Source organism: Rhinolophus sinicus, chromosome 1 (genome assembly GCF_057876585.1).
Source record: "Rhinolophus sinicus isolate RSI-liver-muscle chromosome 1, RSI-T2T, whole genome shotgun sequence".
Taxonomy (NCBI): Eukaryota; Metazoa; Chordata; class Mammalia; order Chiroptera; family Rhinolophidae; genus Rhinolophus; species Rhinolophus sinicus.
The window spans coordinates 159,833,794-159,856,217 of NC_142501.1; the positions used below are offsets into that span (position 1 = coordinate 159,833,794).

The 22,424-nt window shown below is 38.2% G+C and overlaps 1 protein-coding gene and 1 pseudogene across 2 annotated transcripts in view; one reads left to right on the forward strand and one right to left on the reverse strand.

The window, feature by feature from the left end:
• The window catches only part of ART3 (ADP-ribosyltransferase 3 (inactive)), a 107,472-nt gene that overhangs the window by 59,730 nt on the left and 25,318 nt on the right, over positions 1–22,424 (forward strand). The window lies entirely within an intron of this gene.
• On the reverse strand, positions 5,692–6,729 carry LOC109439573 (stabilizer of axonemal microtubules 2-like; annotated as a pseudogene).

Below are 22,424 nucleotides of genomic sequence, written 5' to 3' on the forward strand. Positions count from 1 at the left end.
TCCCATTCTCTTTTGCTCTAGCCTACGTTCTCAGTACATTCTGCATTCTAAACAGTAGCTCTAGTTGCTACCTCTCTCCTCATCCCAGGACATTCCCTTCCAGAGCTCTTGAAGTTTAAATTTACAAATTTGGAAGGATGCTAGAGTTCAGCCCAGCTAGTGGATGGAGTTCTGTACCAGTTACACTAGTGGAAGAGGACTTTTACTTATACCTGTGGAGTCTCCCCAAAATCTGAAGAATGTGTAGAGTCCAGAGTGAGTCTGGAAAGCCAGAGAGGCATGTGAACATATTCCTAAAACTGAGGGCTCCGGAAATAGGTCTCAAATTGCCAGGGACTCAAGAGGTAGGGAAAGAGAAATGGGAAGCAGTTTTAGAGTAAGGGGGAACAGGCCTGGGAATTGCTAAGAACCAAAATTATTGTTTAACAGCAGCAGAGTAGTAGGGTTTTGGATGTGTTTAGGTAGAGTAGGAAAGAGGCAGAGTTCCTACTGTCCATCGGGTTGGGACAGAGTGAATACGAGAGAGACGCGAGGTTGGGACAGAGTGAATACGAGAGTACGAGGTGTGACAATGGAGTTTGAGAACTTTCCACCATGCGCTTACATTGGCAGCACTGTGCAAACAGCTCGATATGGTTTCATAACCTTGGTATTTCAGTGTCTCACAGCTGTGTTCATGTCAACGTGTGGCGGTGTCTTGAGCAGCGTTCATTATTGTTGTTGCGTGTATTTGTGTGCTGTCGCAAGAATGTCTGAGCTTGAATTAGAGCAATGAACAAACATTAAATTTCTTGTTAAACTTGGCAAGAGTGGAAGTGAAATCAGCAACATGTTAGTCCAAGTTTATGGGGATAATGCCATGAAGAAAACGGCAGTGTATAAATGAATTAAGTGTTTTTCTGAGGGGAGAAAAATGCGTCACTGATGAAGAGAGGTCAGGGTGGCCAGTAACGAGCAGAACAGATGAAAACATTGTAAAAATGCCTCGAATTGTGAGTCAAATTCATCAGCTGACTGTGAGAAGCATAGCAGATGAAGTAGACATCGATAGAGAAACAGTTGGGAAAATCTTAACTGAAATTCTTGGCATGAGAAAGGTGTGTGCAAAAATGGTCCTGAAGGAGCTCACCAATGAACAAAAACAAAGGAGAGTTGAAATTTGCCAAGACCTTTTGGAGAGGCTAGACGATGTTTTGGGCCATGTTATCACTGGTGATGAAACATGGCTGCACCAATACGATTCTGAAACAAAGCGTCAAAATGCACAATGGAAGTCAGCCAATTCTCCACGACCAAAAAAGTTCCATCAGTCCAAATCAAGAGTCAAAACAATGTTGCTAACCTGTTTTGATATCGGCGGGGTTATTCATTATGAATTTGTACCAACTGGACAAATAGTTAACCAAGTTTACTATTTGTAAGTGCTGAAAAGGCTGCAAGAAAAAGACGAAAACGACCTGAACTTTTCACCAACAATTCATGGCTCTTGCATCACGACAATGCACCAGCTCACACGGCACTGTCAGTGAGGGAGTTTTTAGCCAGGAAACAAATAACTGTATTGGACCCTCCCTACTCACCTGATCTGGTCCCCAATTACTTCTTTCTTTACCCAAAGATAAAGGAAATAGTGAAAGGAAGACATTTGGATGACATTCAGGACATCAAGGGAAATATGACGACAGCTCTGAATGCCATTCCAGAAAAAGAGTTCCAAAATTGCTTTGAAGGGTGGACTAGGCACTGGCGTCAGTACATAGCTTCCCAAGGGGAGTACTTCGAAGGTGTCCATAGTGATATTCAGCAATGAGGTATGTAGTACTTTTTCTAGGATGCGTTCGCGAACTTGGTTGTCAGACCTCGTATTTCTGACATCTCACATTGAGACCCCTAATACATTTCTTCCTAAAAAAGACAAAAATACATATTAGGTTAGTTAGATTTTCTAGGGAACTTGGAATATGAAAAAAATCATCTTCGTAGAAAACAATGGGTTTTTAAATGGACTTTTGAATTGGGTCCATTGATAAGTGGGGAACTAACCTGTAAATTATAACTAAAGAAAAGTTAGCCAAACTTTGGAATTTTATCATGGTTTATAGATGTTCATTAAAAATATAATTTACTCCTAATTTCTAAAAGGTTAAAAAAGACTAGTGACACTTTTGAAGAGTTCTGATCAGTTATTTTATAGAATGTCCTTCAGTTTTAGCATATGTTTTCTCATAATTAGAATGAGTTTATACATTTTTGTCAAAATATGTCCTTTTCAATATATCAAATTAAGGAATTTGTAATGTTGATATATTTTATTATTAGTGATATTTACTTTGATCATTTGGTCAAGTTTGTGTCTGCCCAGAGACACTGTCACAGGCTGGGGAGATTCAGGAGAAATAACTAAATGCAGTATGGGTCCTGGATAGGATTCAAGAAAAGGGACATTAGTGGAAAAATTGGTGAAATTGAAATAAAGTCTGCAGTTTAGTTAACAAGAATGTACCGATGTTCATTTTCTGTTCTTGATAATTGTAGTAAGATGTTAACCTTAGAAGAAGAATGAGGGAGATAAGGATACTCTACTATTTTTGCAACTTTCTATAAGTCTAAAATTAACTCAAAATAAAAAGTTAAAAATAATAATGTCTAACACTTACATAGTACTTACTATGCATCAGACCCTGCCTCTCTTAATTTTTTGATTCCTCTCACCAACCCTGTAAGGAGAACTATTATTATCCCCAGTTGACAGATGGGGAAACTGGATATAGAGAAGTAAGAAACATGTCCAGTATCACATGGTTATTAAATGGTCACAGCTAGAAAGTGGCTGAGTTGGGATTTCAACTGAGGCATTGTGAATCCAGAAATCCATTGCGTCATACTGGCTTTCAGCGTGCTAAATATACATGTGGTTTAAAAATAATTCAGATACACCAAAAGGTCTGCCCTCTGCTGAGGCAATATCTGTTACTAGTTTTTTGTTTTTTTTAAATCATTCAGAGAAGGAATTCAGTTTTGAACATTGATAACAGCCCACTTTGATTTTTATCCATAATATTCAAAGCTATGCTTTGGCAGTGTTTTCTTTCTCTTCAGAAGCGTCTCGTGGCATGCTGACTATTGTCAATAGCAGCTATGCTGGAAACCAGGGAATCCCTTCTGAGTTGGTCAGCGAGGAAGCCTTTATTAGTAAAGTGCTAATTGCTCAGAACTACTAGGTACAGTCTGTACAATAAGATTAGTAGAATCGAACTTCATTTAGTATTTAGCCAAGTTTTGCTGTCACTCTCATGAGTGTATTTTGATTAGTGTGAATGCCTTTTTCATCCTAATATTGAGATGACCTATTTTTTAAAATGCCAACTTGGTAGCCATTGTAAGAGTCAGTGGCTTTGTATTGTTTAAATTGTATTTGGGTTTGTATTCTTTAAAACTGAAAAAAGATTATATTGTGGGGAATACTGTAGATAGGACCTTTGGGAGTCGGAATGAGTTTCTTGAGTCTAGTTACCAGATAATGCAGAGACTGAACCTGAGCTTCCCAGAACTGCCAGAGGTGGAGGGTTCCATATTGCTCTAAAAATGGATTTCGTCTTTGAGTGAAATTGAAAGTTGATAAAATACATACATTAACAGTTACTGACTTTGTAAGCTTTATAATTCTAGGAATCAATCATTGCTGATGCATCTGCATAGAGAAATTCATTTTTGTCTTTCTGTCACCTTGGGCAAAAAGAAAAAGACAGAAAAGAAACTAGTTTCTTAAAAGGTGAGAAAAAGAGCAGGAATTTCCTACCTATTTATATCCACACATATTACCAACACAGCAAGCATGTCGTCTTTGCTGCAGAAGCAACTTAACATTTGTCTTTTTCCATAGTTAGGGCATTTCCCCCTCTGTTTTATTTAAAATTTCTAAACAGCAATAGTGCCTTTTTTTCTGTTGCCTTTGTATTCGTGGTGCAGGGGAAGAATCTAAAGGCAGGTATTTGCTTTGGAAACTCAAAGGCCAAAGTTCTTTTAGTTTTCTTCCTCTTGCTGTTTTTTTCAATATTTATTCACATCCCCAGTCCTTTTCTCTTTCTTTCTCCATCCTTACCTTTTTAAAATTACTTTTATTGATGCTTTATTAATGTTGCATAGAGATATAAAATCTTACATATCATAATTTACATTTGTATAATAAATACAAGTATAAATAAAAACACACTACTTTCAAATAATTAAAAATATTTTAACCAAATGTTGATGGACTTATTTTCGGTTAAGTATAGGAGTTTAAAACAAATCTAAAAGCTACAAAAGACTAAACTTTATGATAAAATAAATCATATTCTCCCATATTGCAATAATTTATCAAAGAAAAAAAAACACCCAGTAAGAGTTTAATTCATTAGGAAATTTTCAGCATTTATAAATTCAATGTTATTTCCGTTTCAGAGACTGGAATCATTCCTTTCCTCCCTCCTTAGTGCTTCTCTTCCTACTGGAGGAGGAAGACGTGATTATGCCCATCCTGAGCCTGTTACTTCTGAGCTGTGACTCTGGGCGTGGCATTCAGCTGCTTAATTACCTGGCGTTACCCTGAAGATTTCTTTCAGAGCTGTTAGTCATTCTTAAAACTACTCTAGCAGATGCTTTTTTCTTTTTTTTCTGGAAATACTGCCATTCAAACCACATTATTCCCCTCAATCCAAGCTCTCCATTCTCTGTAACAACTTCTCAGGTACTTATGAAGCGTTAGAGGGCAGGACTTCTCAGAAATCATCCTGCTCATAAGCTTGAAGCAAATTAGGTTATTTTACAAGCCTTGCTACAAGCCAGAAAGTGACTATTGAGTAGGTAATTATCCTAATTTGAAAAAAGAAAAGACAGGTACAAAAAGAGATGAAGTGATTTATTAACAATCCCTGATATTTGTTTAGCCTTAGACTTTATGGATTACGATGTAGCATATGATCTGATGTGCAAAACACAATTTTTGGGAGGTGGGCAGGGCAGATAGCCTTTTACAAATGAAGACATTGAGGTTCAGACATGAGTCACTTGGCCTAGGGTGGCACAGATAGAAACTGATGTCATTAGAACTTGAACTCAGATTAATTGATGCCCCCACAGAGCTTCTCCTTGTCACATCACGGTGGCTCTTACTAACTTGAACATGGTGAGGGGCAGTGCAGTTGTCTTTAACACCACCCACCACCTTGACTCAGTGTACACTAGGTAGATGCCTTGAAGTCTGAGGAAACTGAATACTGTTGCCTTGGAAGAGGAATCCATGTATCACTTTCAGTGGTGTTCTAGGTAGTCTTCCTGCACTTGATAAAGATAACTGGTATGTGAATAACTATATAATTGCCACAATTATAAACACAAGTATAAATGATAATAGATTGGAGACAAGCTACTAAACAGTATGCTAAGTATTAAAATAGTTCCAGTGGGAATGTATGTTATTCAGCTTTCAGAAATGCATATTAAAGAACACCCTTGGTTAAAATACCAATACAAAATGGATTTTAAGATCCCGATTTCCTGTAAATTTTCCAATTTTCTTGATTAAAAATTAAAAAATGATTTGTTTTAGCTATCTCATAAATTTTTTCTACTATAAGCAACCGGTTTTGCCCTTAGACAATCCTGTGAGTTAGCCTCCTTTTAAACATGATTTGCTGATTTTCACTGTGGTCATGATTTTATGGAGAATTTATGACCTAGGGAATTTGTATTTTCAAAGATATAACCTGGAGGAGAAGGATAGCTAGTGGGGCAGATTTCCTGTTTCTTCGGTGCATACTCTATGGAGTACGTGGTTACATCATTGAGTGAAATAGAGTTCTGAAAATGAACATTTAAAGGTTTGCAACTCTCCATTGGAATCAATTCATGTAGCACATAGTAAAGTCTAAAAGTGATCAAACCATCAAATTTTCCACATGGGTTGATTATCTGCTGCTGCTTTTTAATAAGTCCTCGATGACAACTTTCCCATGCTGGAAAACCTTCCTTTGTGCTGTGTTTTCCTTGGAAAGAAAAGTTGTTATTTCTTCTATGAGAAACAGGCCTGCTGGGGACAGTGTGTTTGGCCTGATACGGAACACCGCGGAGATGGCTTGTGCTGTTTAACTGCGTGTACCTGTAGGAGGGACGTACGCTTCTTGTACTTTCTTGATTTCAGGTGATGGGATTTTCCATGGTGAAAACTTTCATGGAGTCAGTGCTTCCCTCAAATTGAGCGTTTTGTGCCACTCTGGTGTATGCAGGTCTGCAGATTTTTGCAGTTTCACCAGCGAGACCCTGAAAGTCGTATCAATGGGTTGTGAGAGACGCAGAGGGTGGCTCGCAGGCTTGTAAACTTCTTTTGGCCTTGCAGACTTGGATTCTAGCTGATAAGGCACATAATGAAAGTGATGACTTGTATCACCATTAAAAGGGAGTGTAGGATGTTTGACCACAGAGCCGGGTTTAAAACTTTGCCTGAGCTGTGTCTTCTGAGGAGCATAGTCATCCTGAAATGTAACTGAATTTCCAAATTTCACAGCAGGGGGATAGTAAGTTTGTTTCTGTTTATAAGGTTCACTTTTCTGAATGTCCCAAGCTCTACAATCATTTAAATGTTGTTATTCCTTCCATTTTACCACAGCATGCTCGAAATTCTTGCTTGGGTTTAAGACTCTGAACTGAAAGAACAGTGCCATGTGTAGGATATTTTTCAAAATAGTCCATTGTGGGGTAAGACATGCCAGAATTTTCCTACACCCTTAGGGTTCCATGAGGACAGTGGTGTTGCCGCAGGTACAGATCTTACACAGACAGACACCAGTTCCTCATGCTCTCAGCCCCCAGGGTCCTATCTCTGCTTACTTTTTAATTGATTAATGTGGAATTGAATTTTTAAAAATAACTGTAGAATGTATTTTTAAAAGGGTATTTCTTGGTCTTAAATTTAAAAGATTGTGAGTTCCGCCTTTGAAACTGTTTTCTTAACTAAAAACTTGAATGAAGTGGCTTTTTGCTTACATTCTCAATAGTTCTCAATTGATTTTCTCCTTGTAGGTATGTCAGAAAAAATAAATGTCTTTTACTTGCCATGCAATCTCTCATTACATCTTCAGGCAATCCTAAATTGGCGGACAACTAAATTAAACTACCAAGTGACTGTGACAATTTAGAGAAATGAATTAGTAAAGTTCAGTAGAATTAAGGGCAATGGACTTTACCTAAGAGCAAAAACAAGCAAATGCTATACAGCGATCTCTTAGAATCCAAGGGGGATGGGTTCCTGGACCCCCATAGATACCAAAATCCTGGGCTGCTCAAGTCCCTTAAAATGGCGTAGTATTAGCATGTAACCTATATTTGCATACAGGCAACTGCAGGATATGTCTACACATCACTTCATTTGTGTGGATTCAGCGTAGTGCTCAGCATGTGGTAAATTCAGGTTTTGCTTTTTGGAACTTTATGTAATTTTTTTTTTTCCCTGAATGTTTTTGATCAGTGGTGGGTTGAATTCTGGATGCTGAAGCCACAGATGCAGAAGGCTGACTATAAATATGAGTTGGAGAACTACTACATGTATACATGTCTGGCAAAGATTGGTGAATGAAACAGAATAAACCACTAACCAAATATGAGTAGACGTGTAGCACTAACATTTATAAAATCAGCAAAAGGGGTGTTGAGGGGTGATAGTCAAGAATTCTGTGATTTATTGGGTAGAAAATCAGAACATACTTTCTGATGTTAAAATGATGATGGTGATTGTTAAACCTGAAAGGCCTTTCCCGGGTGGGAACCTTGTGTGATTGATCCTCTATTGTATCTCCTCCTGTTTGCCTTATAAAGTCAAGTCTTCTTTTCCCTTCAAATAATTATATATTTTCATTGAGGTGTAATTAGCATATGACATACAAGTTTCAGGTATGCAGTGTGATTCAATATTTGTGCACATTGGGAAATGATCACCATACTAAGTCTAGGTAACATTCATCATATACATAGATGTTTTCCTTGCGATGACAACTTTTAAAATCTGCTCTCTTAGCAACTTTCAAATATGCAGTACATTATTATTATCAATTATAGTCACTGTACTGTACATGGGTGCTGTCTTATTCGTTTCCTTTCCGTTACAGCTATTGAAAAAGTAGAGGTAGCATAGTTTTTGAGCTCATGGACTCAAGCTAAAAGATCAAGATTCAAGTTTCAGCCTTGCCACTTCTAGATGCATGATCTTGCTTAACTCTATAAATGATAAAGAGAAATAATAGTTCTTTATAAGGTTGCTTTGAAGATCAAATGACAATACATGTGAAGTGCTTGACACTGTGCTTGGCACGTATTTAGTGTTCAGTACATGTTAGCAGGGGTCGTTGTTGTCATCGGTGTCATCATCAATGATATAACTTGAATTGTGTCCCCCCATAATTCATAGGTTGAAGTTCTAACCACCAGTGTGACTATATTTGGAGATAGGGCCTTTAAGGAGATAATTACGGTTAAATGAGGTCATAAGAGTGGAACCCTAATCCAGTAAAAGTGGTGTCTGAGCATGTGCGCAGAGAAAAAGGTCCTACGAAGACAGAAAAGGTGGCCATCTGCAAGCCAAGGTGAGAGGCCTCAGGAAAAACCAAACCTGCTGGCACCTTAATCTTGGATTTCCAGCCTCCAGAGCTGAGAGAAAATAAATTTCTGGTTTTTGAAAGCCACCCAATCTGTAGTGTTTGTTATGGCAGCACTGGCAGACTAACGCAATTATCATCGTTATCCCATCCCTTTAGTACTCTCTCTGCATAGTCTTAACATTCTCCTGTTTTTTCTTTAACGTACTGATCTCAGATTTTTTCTGTTGTGGAACTGTATCATAAGTTACTTGTTATTCTCATATAACCAAGTTCAAAGGACCATTTGTTTCTTATCTAGCTTGATTTTTGGGGATTCTTGATAATTGGCTGTTTTCTCCCTCATGAAAATCCCTCTTCTTGAAACTTTTATTTAGTCTCTTTCTTAATTTTCTTCCTGATCTCGTTTCTATCTGCACCTAAATGCCAGTGTTCCCTGGGGTACTATCCTCTGCATTCAGGCTCACCACACGTATTGGCTAATATGGTAGGAAGAATAATGGCTCCCAAGTATGTCCACGCCCTAATCTCTGGAACCTATGAATGTTATGTTACGTGGCAAGAGGAACCTTGCAAAGGGAGTTAAGGTTATGGATCTTAAAATACATACATGGATACGTTAAGTGGAACCAATGAAATCACATGGGCACTTCAGAGTGAAAGAGGAACAGTTAGACACTACAAAAGAAGAGGAAGGGGGGATTCAAGTGTTAGAGGGACTCCACTTTCTGTTGTTGGCCTTGAAGAAACAGAAATGGGGCCACAAACCAAGGAATGTGGTGGCCTCCAGAATCTGGGACTAGCTCTCAGCAGACAGCCAGCAAGGAAACATGGGCTCTCTGTCCTACACACTCAAGGAACCAAATTCTGCCAACAACCTGAATGAGAAAAGAAATAGATTCTCCCCTAGAGCCTCTAGAAAGGAATTAACCCTGCCAATACCTTGATTTTAGCCTGTGGTGACCTATGTTGAATTTCTGACCTTGGAACTCTTAAGATAATACATTTGTGTTGTTTTAAGCCACTAAGTCTATGATGATTTGTTACAGCAACAATAGAAAATTAATGTAGATAATGACTCTAAAATTTGAATCACTATCTCAGATTTCTCTCAGACCCATAAATTCAACTGCTTATTGGATATCTTGCCTATGATATCTTCTACGGATCTCAAATTCATTACTTTGAAGTGAAACTTCTCCCTAAAACCTGCTGTTTATTATTTTGATTGATATTGTACCTATCCGTTCAGATACCTTAGTCAGAAATCTGGAATCAGGTCAGACTTCTTCCTTTTTCTTATGCTACCCCACTTATACATCCCATCCCTACCCCATCTAACTTGTGACCAAACCTTTTTGAGTCTAGGTTTATTATACTGGTTTGATTTAGGTTAGGCTCCTGCCACTTCTCATTTGGATTTCTCAAATCTGTCAGTACATTTCCTTGCCTCTAATTAAAACTTCTTGCTAATCCATATTCTTGTTCCAGGAAGAAAAAAGTCCTTTCTGAAATTAGATTGTTTCTCCCCTGCATCATGGTTTTATATTGCAATTTCAGAAAAGTCCCAGTTACTAAGTATTACACACAGGGTTTTGCTATGATCTTCGCCCCTGCTTTCCTCCCAGCCTTCCTCTCTGCTCTGTGAGACATATACCATCTAGTTATACTGTATATCTTGCATTTTCTTGAATATGTGCTACCCTTTTATGCCTTCATATATGCTTTTAAGTCTGCCTGGATTGCTGACTTCTTTTCTTTTTCCTGACTAACACTTATTTTGTCTCCAATCTTCAACTGAATTGTCACTTCCTTTCAGCACCTCTCTCCCATCCCAAGGTGAAGTAGTTGCCCTTCTTTACTGACCTGTAGCACCCATGTACATTTCTGACATTAGCAATTACCTCACATATTACAATTTTTGTTTCTATGGTATTCTGTCCCTCTAAACTGAGTTCTTTGAGGATAGGAGATTGGTGTGTGTGTGTGTGTGTGTGTGTGTGTGTGTGTGTGTGTATCTTAAGCACCTGTAGTGTCTGATACTTAAGTGCTTAGTAAATGTTGGTTTAAAAAGTGAATGAGAAGAATGTCAAAGCATAAAGATTGTGAGCCATAGAAGTGGATTTCCACATGAATTTTTAGAGTGTCTTTCCCTGAATATTCTAAGGGCAATATTAGACATCAATGCTATTAACATAGTTTAATGGTAACCCTTTTCCAGTTTTATATAAAAGCTAATGAGAACATTTTAATTTGGTACTTGGGGTAGGATTAGGCAGGAGCTAAATGAAAAATTGCTTCAGAAGAGAATGCCGTTACAGATGGTGAGACACATGTAAGAAAGCTATCAGACTGGTAGGTGGTCCAAGATGGTGGTGGAGGAAGAATCTGAACTCACCTCCTCCCACAGTCACACTAAATCTTCTATATATGGAGCAATTTCTGCTGTAAAAGTCCTGGAAACTAGCTGAACGCCTCCTCTACGAGAAAGCATAAGAGGGCCACATCAAGCCGGGTAGGAAAGGCAGAGAAGAGGTCTTGCCAAACCCTCACTCACAGCCAGTGACAATAGGGAGGGATCTCGCAAGTCTGGAGCATCTCCCTGAGGAATTTGTACCCTACATCAGGCACCCCAACTTTTGAGACCTGCGCTGGAGAGATGAGGCCCTAAAAACATCTGTCTTTGAAAACCAGTGGGGCTCATATCCAGGGGACCCAAAAGGCTGTAGGGATTTGAGATGCTCTTTAAAAGGATTGTACTTGGACTCACTTGTTCTGGGTCCCAGCACAAAAAGCAGCAGTTTGACAAGTGCCTAGTTTGTATGTGAAGGAGAGTATTTGCTACCATCCTAATGTGTCTGCTGGAGGCGCAGGGACCAGGTGGTACTTTCTCCAGAGATGGAGATTCTGGCAGGTGCCATTTTTGCACTCTCCCTTTACGTTGCTGGTGAGGCAGGTGCACAGATACAACATTCTCCCACTGCCTTGCTAAACCTGGTGGGCATGCCTGTCCCCCTGCCTTGCTAAAGCCACAGGTGTGCCCTGCTATAAGGAGGACTCTCCCACTACATGGTTAAATTTGGCAGGCAAGTGCACTCCATACAGGGGGCACCCCTTGATCATCTGACCCTAGTGGCCAAGGGGATCTTGTGTGCCTGGGCCCCATGGGATTGTAACAATCAGAAAGGCAGTTCTGGGCAGGCTACCATACTGAGGGCACTGCGCAGACAGAAGACTGAAACATAACCCCCAGCTGGGCTGTGGAAAAGCCCATTGTACTGGAGCTTCAACCTAAGGGACAGGCTTCAGGTTTGCCATACATCTAGAGGCTAGAGGCCCTCTTGGGGAACACAGGGAGGAGAGCACCATCCTGGCTCCCTCCCTTGGCTTCATGACAGCTCACTGGTACCTCCCAGAATGGAGCTTACACACTCTGAAGCCTCAACATTTGCAGCTGTCACCCAAGGAACATCTCCAGATCTCCCAGTCTGAGCGTCACCAGTGTTTATAATTGCAGTCTCACAGGAATCTATATACTTGAATACTTTAAAAGCTTCTGCCTCAGGATCTGGCTTCCGATCAGTTTGAAACTAGATGCTGACTGAAATCCCTCCCTTTGGAACACTGACAGGTCTTGGTATACCCTCAACAACTGGGACCTATCAAAAATAAATTAGGCTAATTAGACAATCACAAAGGTTAGACAACCAAGAGCTAGGGCAAGGTTGAACGATAAGGTCCGTTTCCTACACAAGGTCACTCCTTCGAGACTGAGAGAGGTAGTTCTTTCACCTAATACATAGAAACAAATAGAGTCAAGAAAAAATGAGGAAATACAGGAATATGTCTTAAATGAAAGAATAATGCAAAACCTTAGTAAAAGATGTTAATGAAATGGAAATAAGTAATCCATCTGATAATAGTTCAAAGCAATGGTCATGAAGTTGCTCACTGAACTCAGGATAAGAATGGATGGATGCATACTGAGCACTTCAACAAAGAGATAGAAAACATAAGAAAGTACCAAAAAGAAGTCACAGAGCTGAAGAATACAATAACTGAACTGAAAAGTGCACTAGAGAAGTTCAACAGCAGACTATATGAAGCAGAAGAACAGATCAGCAACTTGGAAGACAAAGCAGTGGAACTCACCCAGAGCAGCAAAAAGAAAACAAAATTTAAAGTGAAGATAGCTTAAGGGACCTATAGGACAATATCAAACAGAATAATATTCCCAGTATAGGGGTCCCAAAAGGAGAAGAGAGAAAGGGCAGAAAACTTATTTGAAGAAAGAATAGCTGAAAACTCCCCTAACCTGGGGAAAGAAACAGATATCCTGGTCCAGAAAGCACAGGGAGTTCCAAATTAGATCAACCCAAAGAGAGCCACACCAAGACACATTATAAGCAAAATGTCAAAAGTTAAAGAATCTTAAAAGAAGCAAGAGAAAAACAACTTGTTATGTACAAAGGAACCCCCTCTCAAAAGTATTTTCAACAGAAACTTTGCAAACCAAAAGGAAGTGGTGTAAAATATTCAAAATGCTGGAAAAGAAAAATCTTTCAACTAAGAATACTCTACGTGACAAGATTATCATTTAGAATTTAAGGAGAGAGAAAGAATTTTCCAGACAAGCAAAAGCCAAAGGAGTTCATTATCACTAAACCTTATGATGAACTGTTTCTTATAACAAACGTTAAAAGGATTTATTATTTCCTTTTTAAAAATTTTTCATTAAATTTGTTGGGGTGACATTGGTTAGTAAAATTATATAGGTTTCAAGTGTACAATTCTATAATACATCATCTACATATTGCACTGTGTGTTCACCACCCCGAGTCAGTTATCATTCCATCACCATATATTTGACCCCTTCAATTACAAGAAGAAAACTGGAGAAATCACAAATATGTGGAGATGAGCCAATGTAGCAATCAAAAGGGAAATTTAAAAATACCGAGACAAATGTGTATATATAAATACAACATACCAAATCTGTGGGATGCTGCAAAACCAATTCTTAGAAGGAAGTTCATAGTGATACAGGACTACCTCAAAAAAAAAACCAAGAAAAATTTCAAACAAACTAACTTTAAATTTAAGGGAGCTAGAAAAAGAACAAATGAAGCCCAAAGTTAGTAGAAGGAAGGAAATAGTAAAGATCAGAGCAGAAGTAAATAGAGAATAAAAATAGAAAAGCTCAATGAAATTAAGAGCTGCTTCTTTGAAAAGATAAACAAAGTTGACAAACCTTTAGCTAGACTCACTAAGAAAAAGAGAGAGTGCTCAAATAAATAAAGTCAGAAATAGAAGAGAAGCTACAACTGATACCACAGAAATACAAATGATCACAAGAGACTATTATTAACAATAATACTCCAACAGATTGGACAACCTAGAAGAAATGGATACATTCCTAGAAACATACAATCTTCAAGACTGAATTGTGAAGAAGTAGAACATCTGAACAGACCAATTACTAGTAAGGAGATTGAATCAGTAATCAAAACCTCCCAACAAACAAAAAACTAGGACTAGACAGCTTCATTGATGAATTCTACCAGACATTCAAAAAAGATTTAATACCTATCCTTCTCAAACTCTCCCAAAAAATTGAAGAGAGAATTCTTCCAGACTTTTGTTTTTTCTTTTTATGGCCAGCATTACCCTGGTACTAAAATAAGACCAGGACACCACAAAAAAAGGAAAACTGATAGGCCAATATCCCTGATGAACATAGATGCAGAAATCTTCAACAAAATATTAGCAAACTGAATTCAACAATAAATTAAAAGGATTACATACCACAATCAAGTGGGATATATTCCAGGGATGAGAGGATGGTTTAACATCCACAGATCAATCAACATGAAATACTAGACTAACAAAATGAAGGATAAAAATCATATGATCTCAATAGATGCAGAAAAAGCATTTGACAAATTTCAACATCCATTTATGATAAAAATTCTCAATAAAGTAGATATAGAGGCAATGTACCTCAAATTAATAAAGGCCATATATGACAAAACCACAGCTAACATACTCAACGGTGAAAAGCTGAAAGCTTTTCCTCTAAGATCAAGAACAAGACAAGGATTCCTATTCTTGCTACTTTTATTGAACATAGTATTGGAAGTCTTAACCACAGCAATTAGGCAGGAAAAATTAAAGGCATCCAAATTGGAAAGGAAGAAATAAAACCAATTATCTCCATGTGATATGATAGTATATATAGAAAACCCTTAAGACTCCACAAAAAAACTGATAGAACTAATACATGAATTCAGTAACCTTGCAGGATACAAAATCAATACACAGAAATCTGTTGCATTTATATACACCATTAGTGAACTATCAGCAAGAGAAATTAAGAAAACAATCCCATTTACAATTGCATCAAAAGAATAAAATACCTAGGAATAAATTTAATTGAGAAAGTGAAAGACCTGTACACTGAAAACTATAAAGTGTAGATGAAAGAAATTGAAGACAATAAATTGGAAAGATATCCTGTGCTCATGGATTGGGAAAATTAATATTGTTAAAATGTCTGTGCTATCTACAGCAATCTACAGATACAATTTCTACCAAAATTCTAATGGCAGTTTTCACAGAACTAGAACAATGTAAAAATTTGTATAGAACCAAGAAAGACCCCAAAAGCCAAAGCAATCCCGAGAAAGAACAAAGCTGGAGGTATGCTCCCTGATTTTGGTCTATATTATGAAACTATAGTAATTAAAACAGTATACTATTAGCATAAAAACAGACACATAGATTGATGGAAGAGAACAGAGAGCCCAGAAATAATTTCACACATATATGGTCAATTAGTTTATGACAAAGGAGCCAAGAACATACAATGGGGAAAGGATAGTCTCTTCAGTAAATGGTGTTGGGAAAACTGGACAGCTACATGCAAAAGAATGAAACTAGACCACCATCTTACACCATACACAAAAATTAACTCAGAATGCATTAAAGACTTGAATGTAAGACCTGAAACCATAAAACTAGAAGAAAACAGTTGGCAATCTCCTTGATATTGGCTTGGTGATGAATTTTTGGATCTAACTCTAAAACAAAGGCAACAAAAGCAAAAATAAACAAATGGGACTACATCAGACTAAAAAGCTTCTGCACAGCAAAGGAAATAAGTGAAATAAGTTAGAGAAAAATTAATATGATACCACCTATCTGTGGAATCTAAAAAACAAAACAAGTGAACAAACAAAACTCATAGAATCATAGAACAAATCGGTGGTTACCAAAGGGGAAGAGGATTGAGAGGGTGGGCAAAATGGATGAAGGGGGTCTATTATATGGTGACGGGTTAACTAGACTTATTGTGGTGATCACTTTGTAGAGTACACAAATATTAAATTATTATGTTGTACACCTGAAACTAATACAATGTTGTAAGACAATTTTATCTTAATTTAAAAAATGAGATCGCGAACGAAAGCATTAGGAAAGAGGAAATGTACCAGACCCATTTTGTAATCATCAATTCTTCCCATCCACAAACGGGACTACCCCTTTTACTTTTGCTTCCCTTTTTTTAAAAGCTAAGATTTCCTGTTCCAGATGGGAGTAAGATTAAATTAAAACACATTAAATTATCTTCAGTTTCCTTTTAAGTTTGAATGATGTTCCAACAATAGTTACTTCATGGGGGTTTCCAGCTTTGGGAATGAGTTAATAACTGAACTCATGATTATAACACAAGTCATGCCCAGGGACAGAGTTTTGCTCTGTTCTTCATGTTTTAGACAATTCTCACCTGTTTAATTCTGTTCTTCTGTGCATTTAAAAAGGAAATGTGCAGGGCTACAAGTAAAAATTATTCTTCCTTTTATTGTCCTCTTACTTAGGAGGGCATAACTTCCACAAGGCCTTTCCAATTAGTAATCAGATCATGTTACCCTTGTTTTGTGTTTTCAATCCACAAGGTTCCATCTTCAATCCATGCAAGTTTGCATCTCTTAGAGCTGATAAATAAATGAAAATAGCTTATTTTCCATCCCATTTAAAAATGATTTTTCTTCCTAAATCTATGTTAATTAATCAATTTTGTGTTGCATGGAGAAAAAAATACAGGTAAAAATATAACTATTGCTTTAACTGCTCTTAAATTAAGATTTTTAAAAAATATGTATGGCCATTGCATAGATAATAATGATGATAATTAAATTACCCATATAAGAAAGGAAATAGAGCTGGGTTTTTTTTGACTACTTAAGGAGAAGCAACTTTGGAAGGAAGGAAGTAATGAACTGGAGGGTGTGGAGAAGAAATAAATGAATGATGCACTGGGTCTGGCTTGACACTGCTGGAGTTTCTGTGTATGGGCCTGGCGTCATGGGATTGGGTTAGCCTGCTCTCTGAAGGTTGTCCAGTCCTGCTCACTGCCAAGATGTGAATGAGGCTTAACCATCTTTCCTTTCTTACCTCCATCATACCTTGTAGCATGTTATAGTATCTCTGCATGTTAAGGGCACAAAAATATAGCCAAATGATTTTCTAGAAATTTCTGACAAAAGAAGTAGTGGTTTCAGGTGTTAATTCCACCTCCCATCTTGACAATTTCAGTTGTTGTTATCATAGAAAGGTTTACAGGGTATTTAAGGACCTACATACCAGACCCTTTACCTCTCTGACCTCTTCTTCTTCTATACTCTTCATTCACTCACTGCCCCTCAGCCACATTTACCTCTGAGCTATCCTGGTTTTCCTCAGACACAAAGATAAAAGAACTGACAGAAGTTGGAAAGTAGAAGGCAGAAAGGAGACAAAGGGAAGGGTAAGAGTAGCTAATGTCCTCTTGTTACAAAATGAGTACCAGAAAGATAATGTTAAAAGCTGATGTTTTTAAATATAAGCTCTCTGAAATAGTTGATCTTTAAGCCATTCATAAGTATTACTTGTATAAAATTTTTTAATTTAAAAAGTTAACTTTATGAGGCCTTAGAAAATAGATACTTTAAAATTGATGTATTCGGAAGGAAGGATAATTATAAGCCAAATTATTTATTTGTAAGAAAGAATGTGTTTCCTATCAATACTTCTCTGTTCCTTCCTAGCAGTATCATGATTCCCAAACTTTCTCATCTTAAATCTATTGCCATCACCAGACAGTGTCTTGAGGCTAAGGACTAGGTCATACATTTTCACTACCTCTCACCTGATCGAATGCATAGCATTCAATAAATGGGAGTTGCTTCTTTGTGTAAATCTTGTGTGCCCCTATTCAGAGGCAGTGAGGTATAGAGGTATCGCATTCACGTGGCTGTAGTTTCTATCCAGCACCTAGGAAGATACTGATAATTCAGGGCTTCCCATTTGCAAGTGCTCCTGTCATAATGGTGAAGAAATAAAGTTAATTCACAAATATTAGAGCATTGACATTGAACTCTATGGTCTGGCACATAATGCTGTATGTGAATTTATGACTGTATCTGTTTTTGACAGGGTCTAATAGTATGAGAGAGCTGAGTCAGAAAGGTGATTTCAAGTCATAGTTCCTCCAAAAGTTCAGTGAGACCAAAATTACAAGTTCTAGTGATCAGTAACAGGGTACCTCATCACTTTCACTGGAAAGTCCCTATAAGTAAAGCTGCTTCCCAAGGAAGTAGACATTAAATCTAGTTGCAAAAGCTGATTGTTGCCCTTAGTGACTAACGATGCTGATGCTGTTCCTGTTAATGTTTATCCTGGAAATCTTAAGCCTAGTAAGGCGATGGACTTTGTTTCCTCCCTCTCTCCATCCCTCTCTTTCCTTATTTCATAAACACTTATGAAGTGCCTACAGTGTGAAAGACATACTAAGCATTCTAGGAGATGCGAAGGTCCACTGACCTGTATCATGAGTGACATGTGAAAAATTTCTGAAGCAGTTTCTTTTGAAATACCATACAGCTCACACTCTAATATAACCCACTCCACACATACACATACACACTTTGAAATCATTGCCATAGAGACCCATTGTCCTTGGTAAGAATATGTCTCACTGCAGTAGAAAAGGAAGTTGAGAATTAAAGCCTAGAGGCTTAAAAATCTACCAACATAAACATGTCCACAAATATATTACATTATAATAATTATATATGGAATGTTATAGAATAATCTGAATTATTTTGAAAATACTAAATAGATATACTTTCATTCCCTCTGTAAAGTCTATTCTATTTGTATGCTGATCACCTTGAAGATTAAGTCCAAAGGAAGGAAAGTTAGATAATGCCAGAACAAGTCGGTTCATAGGACAGAGGGGGAGGAAATAACATAAGAAGTACCCTAAATAGGAATTGGGAGTAGAAAAATTGATTCCAGAACAGAAAGAAAAGGAGAAGGGGAAAAGATTAAACTGCTGTGTCCTGGATGTTCTGGGCTGAAACCCTGGAAAAGGCTGATGTAGCAGTTTAGAAACAACCTGATAAATTACAGGAAATCCTTGAGCACTGGAGATTATTTTCTTGTCTCTCCTTGTGCAAACTGGGCCATTTTCAAAATCTCTTAGAAAAGCACCATGTCTAACGTGGGGCTACCCAAACAGTAAGTTGGAAATAAAATAGTAGCAGAATGAGTTGGCAGTAGACAAAGGCTCCTGTTCAGTTTTCTACAAAATCAAGGTTGTTGCGATGGAATTCCCAGGTGTTCCTTCTGGCCTAATGAAAGTAACTGGGACACAAGCCAGCTATGAGTTATAAGATGTCCAGCAAGGTCAAGGAAGCTCATCTAGGGTTTGTGGGAGGACCACCTAATAAGGTGAGAGGACATAGAAATTGTTTTTTAGAATACCCAATGCCAGGAGGCTTGTAATGGAGGGATTTACCAATTGGGTACCTAAAATCTGTAGAAAATAGTAAGTTACTGAACCAGCAATTAAATATCACCATGCTGGACACCAGACTAACAGCTAGAGCTAGCAGAAAACAGACTACAATTTTCCCCAGTAGCAAAATGACAATGTAGCTGGGGAACCACATGAAAAAGAGAAATCGACTTAGTTCACAAATCCTCATATCAGCTAATGGTAGAAACATTAATTTTGCCAATTAAAATTTAGTCACTTACGGGCCCGGTGGCTCAGGAGGTTAGAGCTCCATGCTCCTAACTCTAAAAGCTGCCGGTTCGATTCCCACATGGGCCAGTGGGCTCTCAAGCACAAGGTTGCCAGTTCAATTCCTCAAGTCCCACAAGGGATGGTGGGCAGCGCCCCCTGCAACTAAGATTGAACACGGCACCTTGAGCTGAGCTGCTGCTGAGCTCCCAGATGGCTCAGTTGGTTGGAGCCCGTCCTCTCAACCACAAGGTTGCCGGTTCAACACCTGCAAGGGATGGTGGGCTGCGCCCCCTGCAACTAGCAATGGCAACTGGACCTGGAGCTGAGCTGCGCCCTCCACAACTAAGACTGAAAGGACAACAACTTGAAGCTGAACAGCACCCTCCACAACTAAGACTGAAAGGACAACAACTTGACTTGGAAAAAAGGCCTGGCAGTACACACTGTTCCCCAATAAAGTCCTGTTCCCCTTCCCCAATAAAACCCTTAAAAAATAATTTAATCACTTATGAGTTGAAACAGTCTTCTTTAAGTAAATATTTAGTTTAATTCAGAATTCTTTTCTCCCTTTCTCCCTATCTGTCCTTCCAAAGAGCAGTCTAAGTTCTGCCATTGGAGGAGAGGTATTGTGTTCTGGTTCTGACCTCTAGTGGTCACTGGCCTTCACTGAGCTGTCTTGTCCTACTTGGTCTTTGGATGTCGGTAATTTATGCATGTATTCAGTGCTGTATTGTCTTACCTGAACGCCCAGCTCTACGATACGTATACTTTGCATTACCTTATCACAACTATAAGCTCCTTTGGTTCTTTCAGGTCTCTTTCACCCTCTTCCACTGGCCATTGCAACATTACAGATGCTTTATAGTAGTAGTCTTCAAACTGAGATACAAATAACAATGAGGATATGCAGACATTCCAAAGAGTATGTGGGTAAGTTTGTCGTTTGTTATTTTTAAAAAATCAGATGTACTTAGGTATGATTTATAAAAATAAAATTCATCAATTTTAAGTGTACAATTCTATAACTTTTTTAATTTTAATTTTATTGGGGAATATGGGGAACACTGTGTTTCTCCAGGGCCCATCAGCTCCAAGTCGTTGTCCTTCAATCTAGTTGTGGAGGACGCAGCTCAGCTCCAAGTCCAGTTGCCGTTTTCAGTCATTAGTTGCAGGGAACAGCTGGCCACCGGCCAACCCTGGGGTGGCGTGGGGGGCTCAGTGGCAGCTCATTGTCTTCAATCTAGTTGTGGAGGGCACAGCTCACTGGCCCATGTGGGTATCGAACCAGCAACCCTATTGTTCAGAGCTCGCGCTCTAACCAACTGAGCCATCCGGCCGCCCCTAATTCTGTAACTTTCAACAAATGTCTATTGTCATGTAACCACCATACAATCATGATATAAAACATTTTATCAAGTTCCTTCATGCATTTTGTAACCAGTCTCCTCCCTCAACCCATAGCAATCACTGATCTGCTTTCTGTCACTACAGTTTTGCCTTGTCTAGAATGTCATTTAAATATTTTACAGTATGTAGCCTATTGTGACTGACTTTTTATCGTAATGCTTTTGCGATTCATTTGTGTTGTTGCAGGTTATCTGTAGTTCACTCCTTTCTTAAAAACAGCTTTATTGAGATGTAGTTCAGATACCATACAATTTAAAGTGTATAATTCAATGATTTTTAGTATGTTCACAGAATTATGCAACCATCATGCAGTCAGTTTTAGAACTACTGATCTAAAGAAAGAAGTTTCTTTCTTCAGTTAGGATTCTATTTGTTTTTCCATTGACCAGTTGATGGATATTTGGTTTGTTTCTAGTGTTTGACTATTATGAATCAAGCTGCTGTGAACATTTGAGGACAAGTCTGTGTCCTGCTAGGGCCCACCCCGCTTGTTGACTGGACATTGAGCCAGTAATTCTCCCCTCTCTCTCCTATGATATCAGTTCTCTCCTCTTTCTCCTATATTATCAGTCCCCCCCCCACCACACTACTGAATCATTATCCAAACGTGCTATTATTTCCTATTTTTAAAAAAATTTCTTTTGGCTCCTCTTCACCTTTTCCCCAACCCTACCTTCAAGCCACTGTCTCATTTCTTTTCTCTCCTTTACAGAAAAAAACTTTTTGGAAGAGTTGAGTGTTTTGACTTTCTCTGATTTCCTTTTCTTTCCGTTTCCTCTTAGACCATTCCAGCCAGGCTTTCAGCCCCGCTGCTCCATCACAATGGCTCTTATCCAGGCTGTCAGTGTCATCCACGTTACTAAATCCACTGGTCAGTCCTCTCTCCTGCTCTCACTTGACCTATCAGAAGCATTCGACACTTTTGATCTTTCCTTTCTCCTGAAAATGTTCTCTTCACTTGACTTCTAGGATACTTGTTACACAGAGTCGTCCCTGTTTTAGTCATTGACAACTTTATCCTTCCAGTTATTCAAGCTAAAAATCTTGGAATTATCCTTTACTCTTCTCTTAGCCCACAGCCAATCTGTCAGTGCATCCTACTGTTTTAATCTTAAAAATATATTCTGAATTTAAGTCGACACATTTTTATCATGTAAGAAATTGGTATCACTATAGATCATTTCCATTTATTTTTTAATAAGTTATCACATTTTTGAAGATACAGATTTTTAGAACCCATAAATACTTTCTTTATATCTGGGAATACTGTGCTTAATTTAATCGTCAAAAGTAGGATTTTTAACAAGCATAAATAAAGA